The sequence below is a fragment of the Neovison vison genome, chromosome 2 (genome assembly GCF_020171115.1).
Source record: "Neovison vison isolate M4711 chromosome 2, ASM_NN_V1, whole genome shotgun sequence".
In the NCBI taxonomy this organism is placed as follows: domain Eukaryota; kingdom Metazoa; phylum Chordata; class Mammalia; order Carnivora; family Mustelidae; genus Neogale; species Neogale vison.
In genome coordinates, this window is record NC_058092.1 from 185954261 (window position 1) to 185963937 (window position 9677).

The window sequence follows — 9677 nt, forward strand, 5'->3', positions numbered from 1 at the left end:
GGAGGCAGTAGGCATTTCCCCAGGGAGAAGGGAGGCGGTTCATTCTGGATCACAAGAAGATTGAGCTGGTAAAGCTTTGTGGGTTTGGGGGCCCAAGGGAGACGGGGACACAAGCAACCTCGAAGAAACAGAACGGCAGAGCACTGGTGAGCAGTTGGGTACCTGGGGTGAGGGGGTGACAACAGAGAGAGGCATGACGGGAAGGAATGGGACCACTTCCCCAAACTCAAACCTGTGCCTCTACTGCTTCAACCCAGGCCAGGCCTTGGGAACTAAAACCGTTTTTCCTCCCAACCCTTAAAACTCAGCTGTGTGCAATGACATCCCAACCTGAGTATCTCTGCCGCCCTTCCCCCCACCAGTCAGGCGCCACCGCTGTCCCCACTCTTCTGGGGACTGGGTATATTTAGTTTAATTTCTGGGCTATGTTTCCTACCACAAATGACCTCTTGGAGAAACAAATTGCCATAATCGTAGAGCAGAGAAGCCGGGAGAACTCCCACCCATTCACCCCCTTGGTCACCAGCCCAGGCTGGAGCCATCTTTTCTCTCTGCTCTCCGACCTTTGGGGACTACTGATCATCCTCCCCAAATTACCCAGCCCCGGGAAGGAGCCAGTACTTCCTGAGGTCTCTGAAGGAGTGACAGTCTGCAGGACCCATCTGGGAAATGGGGGCCTGGGACCCATGTCGTTTGCTTGTGGCAGGCCTGGCACCGGAGTCCACATCAGTGTGTCCCCAAGTGTGTCTGGAAGAACTGTGGTCACCTAACTGCTCTTGGGAAGTTATAGGGTACATTCGCATATTAAAGGCTCTGAGAAGTCCTGCTCTCCTTTGCCCCAGCTTACCAGAATTCACTCAGAACCATTTTTATGGGTAGAATTCTTTCATCGTGAAAAATTTTGGGTATTTTTTTGTTTTGTTTTTTGTCTTTTGGGGATTTTTTGGTCAAAATGCATTCAAGACTCTGACATTCTATAGAACACTTTAGAGCTATCAGAAACCTGCAAATTGGGGCACCAGGGTGGCTCAGTCGGTTAAGCATCAGCCTTCAGCTCAGGTCATGATCTCAGGGTCCTGGGATAGAGACCTGCATCAGGCTCCCTGTCAAGCAGAAAGGCTGCTTCTCCCTCCCTCTCCCTCTGCCAGCTGTTCTCTTTCTGACAAATAAATAAAATCTTCAGAAAATAAAAGAAAAACCTGGAAATATAAGCCTATGGGACTAAAAGCCATGACAAGCAAACAAGAAGGTTGTGGGCCAAGAGGGTGAGGAGAAAAAGTTCAGGATCGAGATTGAGGACCCCCTCCCACCTTTAGGCCATTTCCAAAGAGCTGCGGGGCGGGAGCAAGGGTTGGCCTGTTGAGACTGTAGCAGCCGCAGGGGCACTGGGGGTCAAAGTTCAAACCCCAAGGCATCCATGCTGCTGTCGTAAAACCTCCTGGTCACCTGATAGCCTGGGTCCTTGGCTTCCTCAACTCTTGGCCCACACCCACAGAACCTCTGTGGCCTTTCCCAAAAGGTCTGGTAACCCCCACAGAGAACGGGGACCCTGGGGAAGCAGGCCAGGCATAAACACCACAGGACCCGATTGATCTGAGCTTGGAGGTAACTCTTAAAGGAGCCATTTCTGAAATAGCTGGGCAAAGGTTACCAATAGTAAACAGGCTCCCTGGAGAGGTAATCCTCTCCTAGCTAGTAAACCCTGTGCTAAACGCCGCTGTGCGGTTTATTGGAAGAGCAAGCAAGTAGTAAAGGCGCAGCGGGAGAGGCTTGCCCAGGAAAATCAGACCGTGAGAAAGAAGGGAGGAAAGGCAGGGGGCGAGGGCGGGGGGAGTGACAACAAGGAGGGGGCATCCTTATGAGATGCAGGGGAGGAGGACAGCCAGGGTGCCCAGAAACCCACAAGGACAGCCACAGCCACAGTGTCCAAGCACCCAGGACCCAGTGCACACACAGCCGTGCACACCACCGACCACGCGCCGGATCTATCCTGTGCCTGCATGGCCCACACAGGGTCCGGTTTTGCTCTTAACCATCAGCATTAGAGGTCCCCACTCAAAAGGTAAGGGGTTTTATGTGAAAACCAGCTTTCCGCTTCTTCTAGAACATTAGGTGTCTTGGTTTGAGTAACCCCTGAGATGGATGCTGAGTCAAGGGTTAGAGAGCAAAGGGATTATTTGAGTCGTGCAGACAGCCCACGGGGGAGGAGGGGAGCAAGGCAGCCAGTGAAGGGTGCACTGGTAAGCCAGCAGCCCTGTTGGGCAATTAGAGCAGAAGCCCCCTGAGAGGTATAAAGCCAGTGCCTTAGAATTATTCTACCGGAAGAGGAAGATGAGGGAGCCCGGAGTTTTCCTGCACCAATCCTTGTCAGACTCTGGCTGGAGGCTGCTTTTGGGGAATATTAATTCCTCAGCACAGCCTTGCTGGCAGAACAGCATTCCAGAATTCTGGAACAAGCCTTCAGGCCCAGAGATGCAGGCAGCTGGAACTTTCCAGAGTGCAGTGTAAGTATGCGAAGCAAGGCATAGGGGGAGAGGACGGCACCTGCTCCTGGGCTGTGTAGGGCTCCCATTCCCGTGGGGACAATGGGCTGCAGCTGGGGGAGGGCAGCTGTCCCTCAAAGGGGAGAAAAACCGGTCCGTCCCCCGGGGCTCTTCCACATTGAGGTACCATTGACTACAGCACTTACCCTGACATTCTACCTCGGACTCAGACATCTCTGTGAATCTGTGCACAAGGCCCCTGTTGTGACTCGAGGCTCATTATAATAGCTCCTCAGGACCCAGAGGCCTCTGCTGGAATTCCTGATGGCATGCTGGGGTCTGAGTAGGCTTTCCCAGCAAGGCCTACTCGGGCTCCTTAACACTTAACCCTGAGGAATAAGCCAGTTAGTCTAGAAACAGCGGGCTCTGTCCGTCTGCCTGGTCAGAACAGTGAGCTCAACTGCCGCATCTGCTCCCATCTGGGTTTCTCCCGCCCACCCCGCCCCCGGAGCAGCTACTGCTCAGCTTCACAAGGGGCCAGAATGAGCAGTGAGGACGAAGACAGGTGGTTTTGTCCGCCTAGAAGCTGGAGGAGGCCAGCCTGTCTCCAGTCCATGCCAGAGCTGCCCTCCCTGGAGAGTTTTCAACTCCTTTCTCTTGGATATGCACAGTGGGTGATGCCCGCCTGTGAGGTACACAGGTCCCCTGGGTGTGCTCTTACAGTGATCGGTGTAGCAATTGCTGATGCCTGTGTCCAAATGCTTCCCTATTCTCTCTCACCCTGGAAAGCTCAACAGAGAGGCCCAGGAGGCAGCAGGTGCAAGGGCCTGGAAAACAAAGAGGCTTGGGAGTACTTGTGGCCCAAGAAACCACTTGCTTCTGAGCAGCAGGAAGCTGGAAAGCAGAGCTGGACCTGAATATTCAGGAGTCTCCAAGTCACACTAGGCAGGGGCTGGACTTGATCCTTTGAGCTAGGGAGCCACTGAAAGTCGGAGGGAAGCAGAGGGGCCTGCTGTGATCATTGGATCCCATTTCACAGATGAGAAGAGTGAGGCCCAGGCAGCTGACATGACCAGCAAGTGTCAGGATATGAATCCATGTCTCTCATCCCTACAGGCCCTTCTGTCCCATCCTTTGCCTCAAGTGTCCCGCTGCGATCTGTTGAGAGCCCACAGGTCACAGAAATGCCAAGGAGGCACATGCGCAGACCGAAGGCTTCCCTTCGGGGTCATACAGAACAAGTCCCACCCCTTTTCTAAGTGCCCACTTTGCAAAGTCAACCCCTGAGTCTGCTCTTCTCCAGCCTTAAATAGCAGCAATGTGTCCTAGCTGTGTGACCTTGGGCCAGTGAATTGTCCTCTCTGGGCCTTAGGTTGCTTTTATGTAAAAGGGGCAGATATCAACCTGAAGGACAGGGATGTACGCCGTGTGCCTGGCTCATGATGAGTCCTGAATAAACAGCTTCTGCTTTCACCTGAGGCCCTTCACTCCATGCTCGCCTTCCTCTGAACACCTCTCAGTTCATCAGTGAATCGACAAATATTTGAAGGCTGGAAGGGAGGCCCAACTAGAACTTATAATGGAACCTAGGGCCAAAGAGAATGGGTCCCTCAGTACTTGCCCCAGACAGTCAGGCTGCCCTCTGTCCTAAATCCTGAAGAACAGAGCTGAGCTTCAGGGACAGATCTGAGATGTCCCACTGAGTTCCTCCAGAGTTTGGGTACATGATCAGGGACTAACCTTGCTTCCCCTTGTAAGTTTCCATTAATTCCCTTTCTTTTAACACTCTCTTTTCCCCTGATTGGATGGTGATTTCTTTAAGCAGCGTCCCTTCTGGGAGAACATGCCTTCTGCCTTCTGCCTGTATGGGTAGAGTGACTGACGCTGGGGGACCAAGAAGACGTGGGCTGAGGTCACTTCATTCAAAACATTGCCTGATGGGAGCTGCTCCCCACTCCCCTGGCCCCAAATAGAGGCATTTTCGCACTTGGCTTGGTGCCCACGGCTTCCTGACCCATGTCCTGCTTGGCTAGGGAGCAGAAGAACAGGAAAAAAAAAATGTGTCAAGATTTGCCCATGCAAGCAGGAATCCAAGGAACCCGATAACAGGACAATGCTCCTGACATCTTACTTCCAGATGTCAGTGCCCCCTCCTCGTTCTCCTTTGAGGGTGGTTAAGCCTCAGGAAAAGGCTTGAGCATTTCACATCGGCTCCCACTTTGCCTGACACAGTGGGATCACATGCACGCATGCATGAATGAATGAGTGAATGAATGGTATACTGTCAGTCACATTTAGTACATGCATAATGTGCAGCTGCTACCACTCTCTAGCTCCAGAGTGTTTTCATCACCCCAGAAGGAAGCCCCATATTCCCTGGCTTTCTGGCTCTAGAGATTTGCCTCTTCTGGACATTTCATGCAAATGAAACCATATGACGCGTGACCTTCTGTGTCTGGCTTCTTTCCCTGAGCATCATGTTTCTGAGGTTTAGCCACCTAGGATGTCTCAGCATGTCACTCCTTTTTTTTTTTTTTTTTTAAGATTTTATTTATTTATTTGACAGAGAGATCACAAGTAGGCAGAGAGGCAGGCAAAGAGAGAGGAGGAAGCAGGCTCCCCGCTGAGCAGAGATCCCGATGTGGGGCTCCATCCCAGGACCCTGAGATCATGACCTGAGCCGAAGGCAGAGGCTTAACCCACTGAGCCACCCAGGCACCTCTTTCACTCCTTTTTAAGGCTAATATACTATTCTGTTGTACGGATGGACCCCATTTTGTTTACCCATTCATCCACTGATGGCCCCTTGGGTCCTTCCCATCTGCCGGCAACAGTTTTGCTTACTAAACATTTCCTCACACCTACTATGACCCAGGCCCTGTGCTGGGCACTTGCACGTGATCTCTTCTTAAACCCTCAGAACTGCTCTCAGCTGGGTGGAAATTCTCTCTGCATTTCACAGGTAAAGGATCTGAGGCTCAGCAAGGTTTAAGGAACTTGCTGAGATACAAAGTAACAGAAATAGTTGAGTCCAGCAAGCATCAGCTGCCAGCCCCCACGCAGAGCTGCAGGGGAAAGAATTGCAAGCATAGTCCCCCTCAGACTTTCCAGGTCCGGCTCAGCATTACTTACTTTGATACTTTCCAATACCCAATACAAGAAATTCATTGAGGATTCTAATGAGGCTTACTTTGTAACCATCTGTACCTAAAAATTCACAATGGGGGAAAAATAGTAAAACCCACCATCAATACCTAGTGTCTATGTCAAACCCTACCCCCACCCACCCACACCCCACCCCACCCCTCACCCCCAGCGTTGGACTGGAATGTCCAGATGGAAATGGCTGGGGCCCCCAGCTCAGGTGTAACTCACCAGCTCCTTTCCGCCCTTGACCATGCTACCTCACTCAGACTGCATCACAGACCACAGCTCCCTGAGGGAGCTTTATAGGTCTCCTCACATGGTCCAGGACCACTCCTGCCATGCACTTTATCTCAGACACAGAAGAAGAGGGACCAGACCCCAGTCCTGTGGCGGCTCAATGATTTCTCAGCATCGCGCCTAGAGAGCCCTCTACAGTGTGGATCCTGGAGGACCTGAGCAGGAGAGGGCTCCTGCCGGGCCCTGCCAACACCTGAGTCACTGAGGCCCCCAGGGTGGGATCCAGCAAAGAGGCACCAAATGGTAGGACCTGGAGGGCTCAAGAGCCTAACCCTTCGTGTTTTCTCTCAGACACTGCTGGAAGTTCAATGCCTGTCCTGGGAGCCTCCCACAGAGCCCCAGCTGTGCCACGTATGACCTCTTGGAGTATACACTTAAGTGGGATTTAAGTGAGATTGGGCATTTTTTCCCCAAGTAGACAGATGCGCCCACCACATTTGCACAAACTTCAGCATCTGTGTAGCCTGGAGTGTGCAATCTGCAACCAGCCTGCCTGTTCTCCAACCCTGGCTCCGCCCACATCCATGCCCTAGGATCTTGGGCAAGGCATTGAACCTGTCTGGGCCGCAGCTTCCTCATCAGTCAAATGGGAACACAGATGATACCTACCTCAGTGGGTCACTGTAAGCTAAGGATGAAGTCAAGTAATACATGTAAGAGGCCAGGCACACTGTATGTGCTCATAAATGTTAGCTATTATGTTAACAGCCTGGTCAGAGGTGGGGATAAAGAGAATAAAATGGACTTCTGATGAATTTCCTTCCCACTCTTGGTTGAGTGCCCATGAACATTTCAAGCAAGTGAACATTGGTATTACTGTTTCTCACTCAAAATACCTCCCTTGAAGCCTTCCAGATACAACCGAATGGGAGTCATAATGATGAAGATTTCTCGAACATGTCTATCTGCTAGTCCTGGGCCCCGTGCCTCTCATGCATGATCCTCCCAATCTGACACAGACACTTGAGTATCACCTGTTTTACTGCTGAGGGAACTAAGACTTGCAGAGGTGAATCGAGAAGAGATCCAGGTTGCGGACCCAGGTCTTCCTGCCTCCAGCGCTTGACCTCAGATTGGCTGTGCCACACCATTGCGGGGACATCTGTGAGCTCCGGGACTCCCCTCGGCCCTCTTCTTGGCGGCCGGACAAATAAAAGGCACTTATTCATTGGCCTCGTGGTCTGGGATCTTGGGGCATCCCTGCAGACGTTGTCTGCCTCTGTGAACAGCACTCTTGGGATTTTGACCCGGACAAGAAAGAGGCAGTGGGACCTGAGACTCTCTTTAGAACTTGGCTTTCAAGGACAGAGGCGTGGAGCTAAGACAGGAAAACATCACGCGCAGGGCTCTTGGAGGAAAGGTCGCCTGATGCCCTCAAGACAGACACCCATAATGAATAGTGGAATAAAGCTCAAACTCAGCAGAGACCCAAGAATTGTGAACCGAAACAACAAAGACCTCTTAAAGTGGCAACAAAGTTTTTAAACTAGTAAACACCCCTGCTGGCGAAGGTGTGGAGAAACACCCTTTCATCTTACGGGAGAACCCAGGAGCAAAGTTTGTATGTATATATGTTTGTATGTATGTATCAAACAACTTCATATTTTTTTGATACATTTTCACCCAGCAAACCCAGTACAGGAGTTTATCCTAAGGAAATAACTGTGGCTGAATGCTAAGATTTAATATTGTTGAACTTGAATGTTGCTTATAATAGTGAAAAAGAGGAAAACCACTTAAGTGTTGAATAACAGAGAATTGGTCACATAAATTGTGGTTACACATATGATGGGATTCTCTGCAGCCATTAAAATGATCATGCAGAAGACTTTTAATGACAAAGATGTTTAGGAAAATTGCATGACGGAAGTATAAAACAGCAAGTACCATATGACTCAGTTTATAGAAAATATTCTCTGTACTGTGAATACATTTGCAAAGAGAAATGATCGGAAACACATAAGCAAAACTGTTGACAGTAAATTACTTATCTGAGTCTTCAACAATTTCTCTAACAAACATGTATTCTTTGCATCTGTCACTTGGCGTTTAAGCGCGTAGCCTCTGTAGTCAGGCTGCCTGAGTTCAAATCCCAATTCTTTTTTTTTTTTTTTTAAAGATTTTATTTATTTATTTGACAGAGAGAGATCACAAGCAGGCAGAGAGGCAGGCAGAGAGAGAGGAGGAAGCAGGCTCCCTGCTAAGCAGAGAGGCCGATGCGGGCCTCGATCCCAGGACCCTGAGATCATGACCTGAGCCAAAGGCAGCGGCTTAACCCACTGAGCTACCCAGGCGCCCTTTTTTTTTTTTTTTTTACATTTATTTTAGAGAGAGAGTGAGTTGGGGGTAGGCAGAGGGAGAGGGCGAAAGAATCTGGAGCAGACTCCCTGCTGAGCACAGAGCTGCTTTGGGACTTGATCCCATGACCCTGAGACCAAGACTTGAGCCAAAACTGAGAGACGCTTAACCGCCTGAGCCACCCGGGTGCCCCATCAGATCCCAGTTCTATGTCTTTTTATTTATTTTTTTTTTTTAAGATTTTGTTTATTTGACAGAAAGAAACACAGCAAAAGAGGGAATGCAAGCAGGGGGAGTGGGAGAGGAGAAGCAGGCTTCTCGCTGAGCGGGGAGCCCGATGTGGCAGCTTGATCCCAGGACCCTGGGATCATGACCTGAGCTGAAGGCGGACGCTTAATGACTGAGCCACCCAGGCGCCTCCCAGTTCTATCTCTGGTATGCAGAGATGTCTCTAAGTTTCTGCATTCAAGTACAATTGGGGATAATAACAGTCACATCAGAGCACCTGCTCCAGGGGAGCTGGGAAGCTCTAAGAGAGACGGTATGTGTGAATTCCTTAGTACAAAGCCTCACAGTGAATTATCATCACCATTGCTATGATTGCCATGACTAATTATTGTTATGATTACCAGCAGAACTCTCGCAATTAGGAAGAAGAAAAGCCCGAGTGTTTGCCTGCTTTCTCTGCCCACCTACCTAGCCACAAAGCCATCCCCACCAGCTCATCCCCAACCCCCAAGGCTGGCAGTTGCTCTCTGACCTCCCACCAGGCCTTCCACTCACACTCGCCAGGACTCCAACCCCTGGCCACAGAGAGGGCTTGGAAGAAACAGCCCAACAAACATTGCTCTGCTGGTCCCAGAGTGAGGGACGGAAGCTTACAAAAATGCGTAAGCAAATGTTTGATTTGGGAGGAGAGAAGGAGCAAGAAAGGAGACTTTTCAGTAAGGCCCAGGAAGAGACAGTCATCGTTGTTGGAGCCTCCTTGTTTGTCCTGCCGGTTTCCTCACTCCATCCTGACCACATCGTTTGCTGTGAAGCATCTGGCTCCAATATGGGGCTGATTTTAATAAATCCAAGACATCTCCCTTAGCCCAGCAGACTTGGAAGAAGCCACAGAGAAACCCCATGTTGCCAGCAGGAGCCCTAAAAGGCAGAGATGGAGAGCAATGAGGAGGGTGGTTAAGAGCCTTCGGGAGGACTAAGGTGCATCTGCGGCGGGGAGGCATGTCCACGTGACTGATGTATTTAGAAATCAGGAGGGAAGGGGCCAGAGAGAGACATGCTCACTGGAGCCAACAGCTGCCTCTGGCAAGCATCCACCTGCCCTTGGTTTCTATCCTCTTCTGTGGCCCCTCATGAGGCAGCAGCTGGCTCATATGGTCACAGATTTCTCCAGACATGAGAGAAGAATAGGATCATGGAACATGTTGTAGTTGTTCCCCTACACAC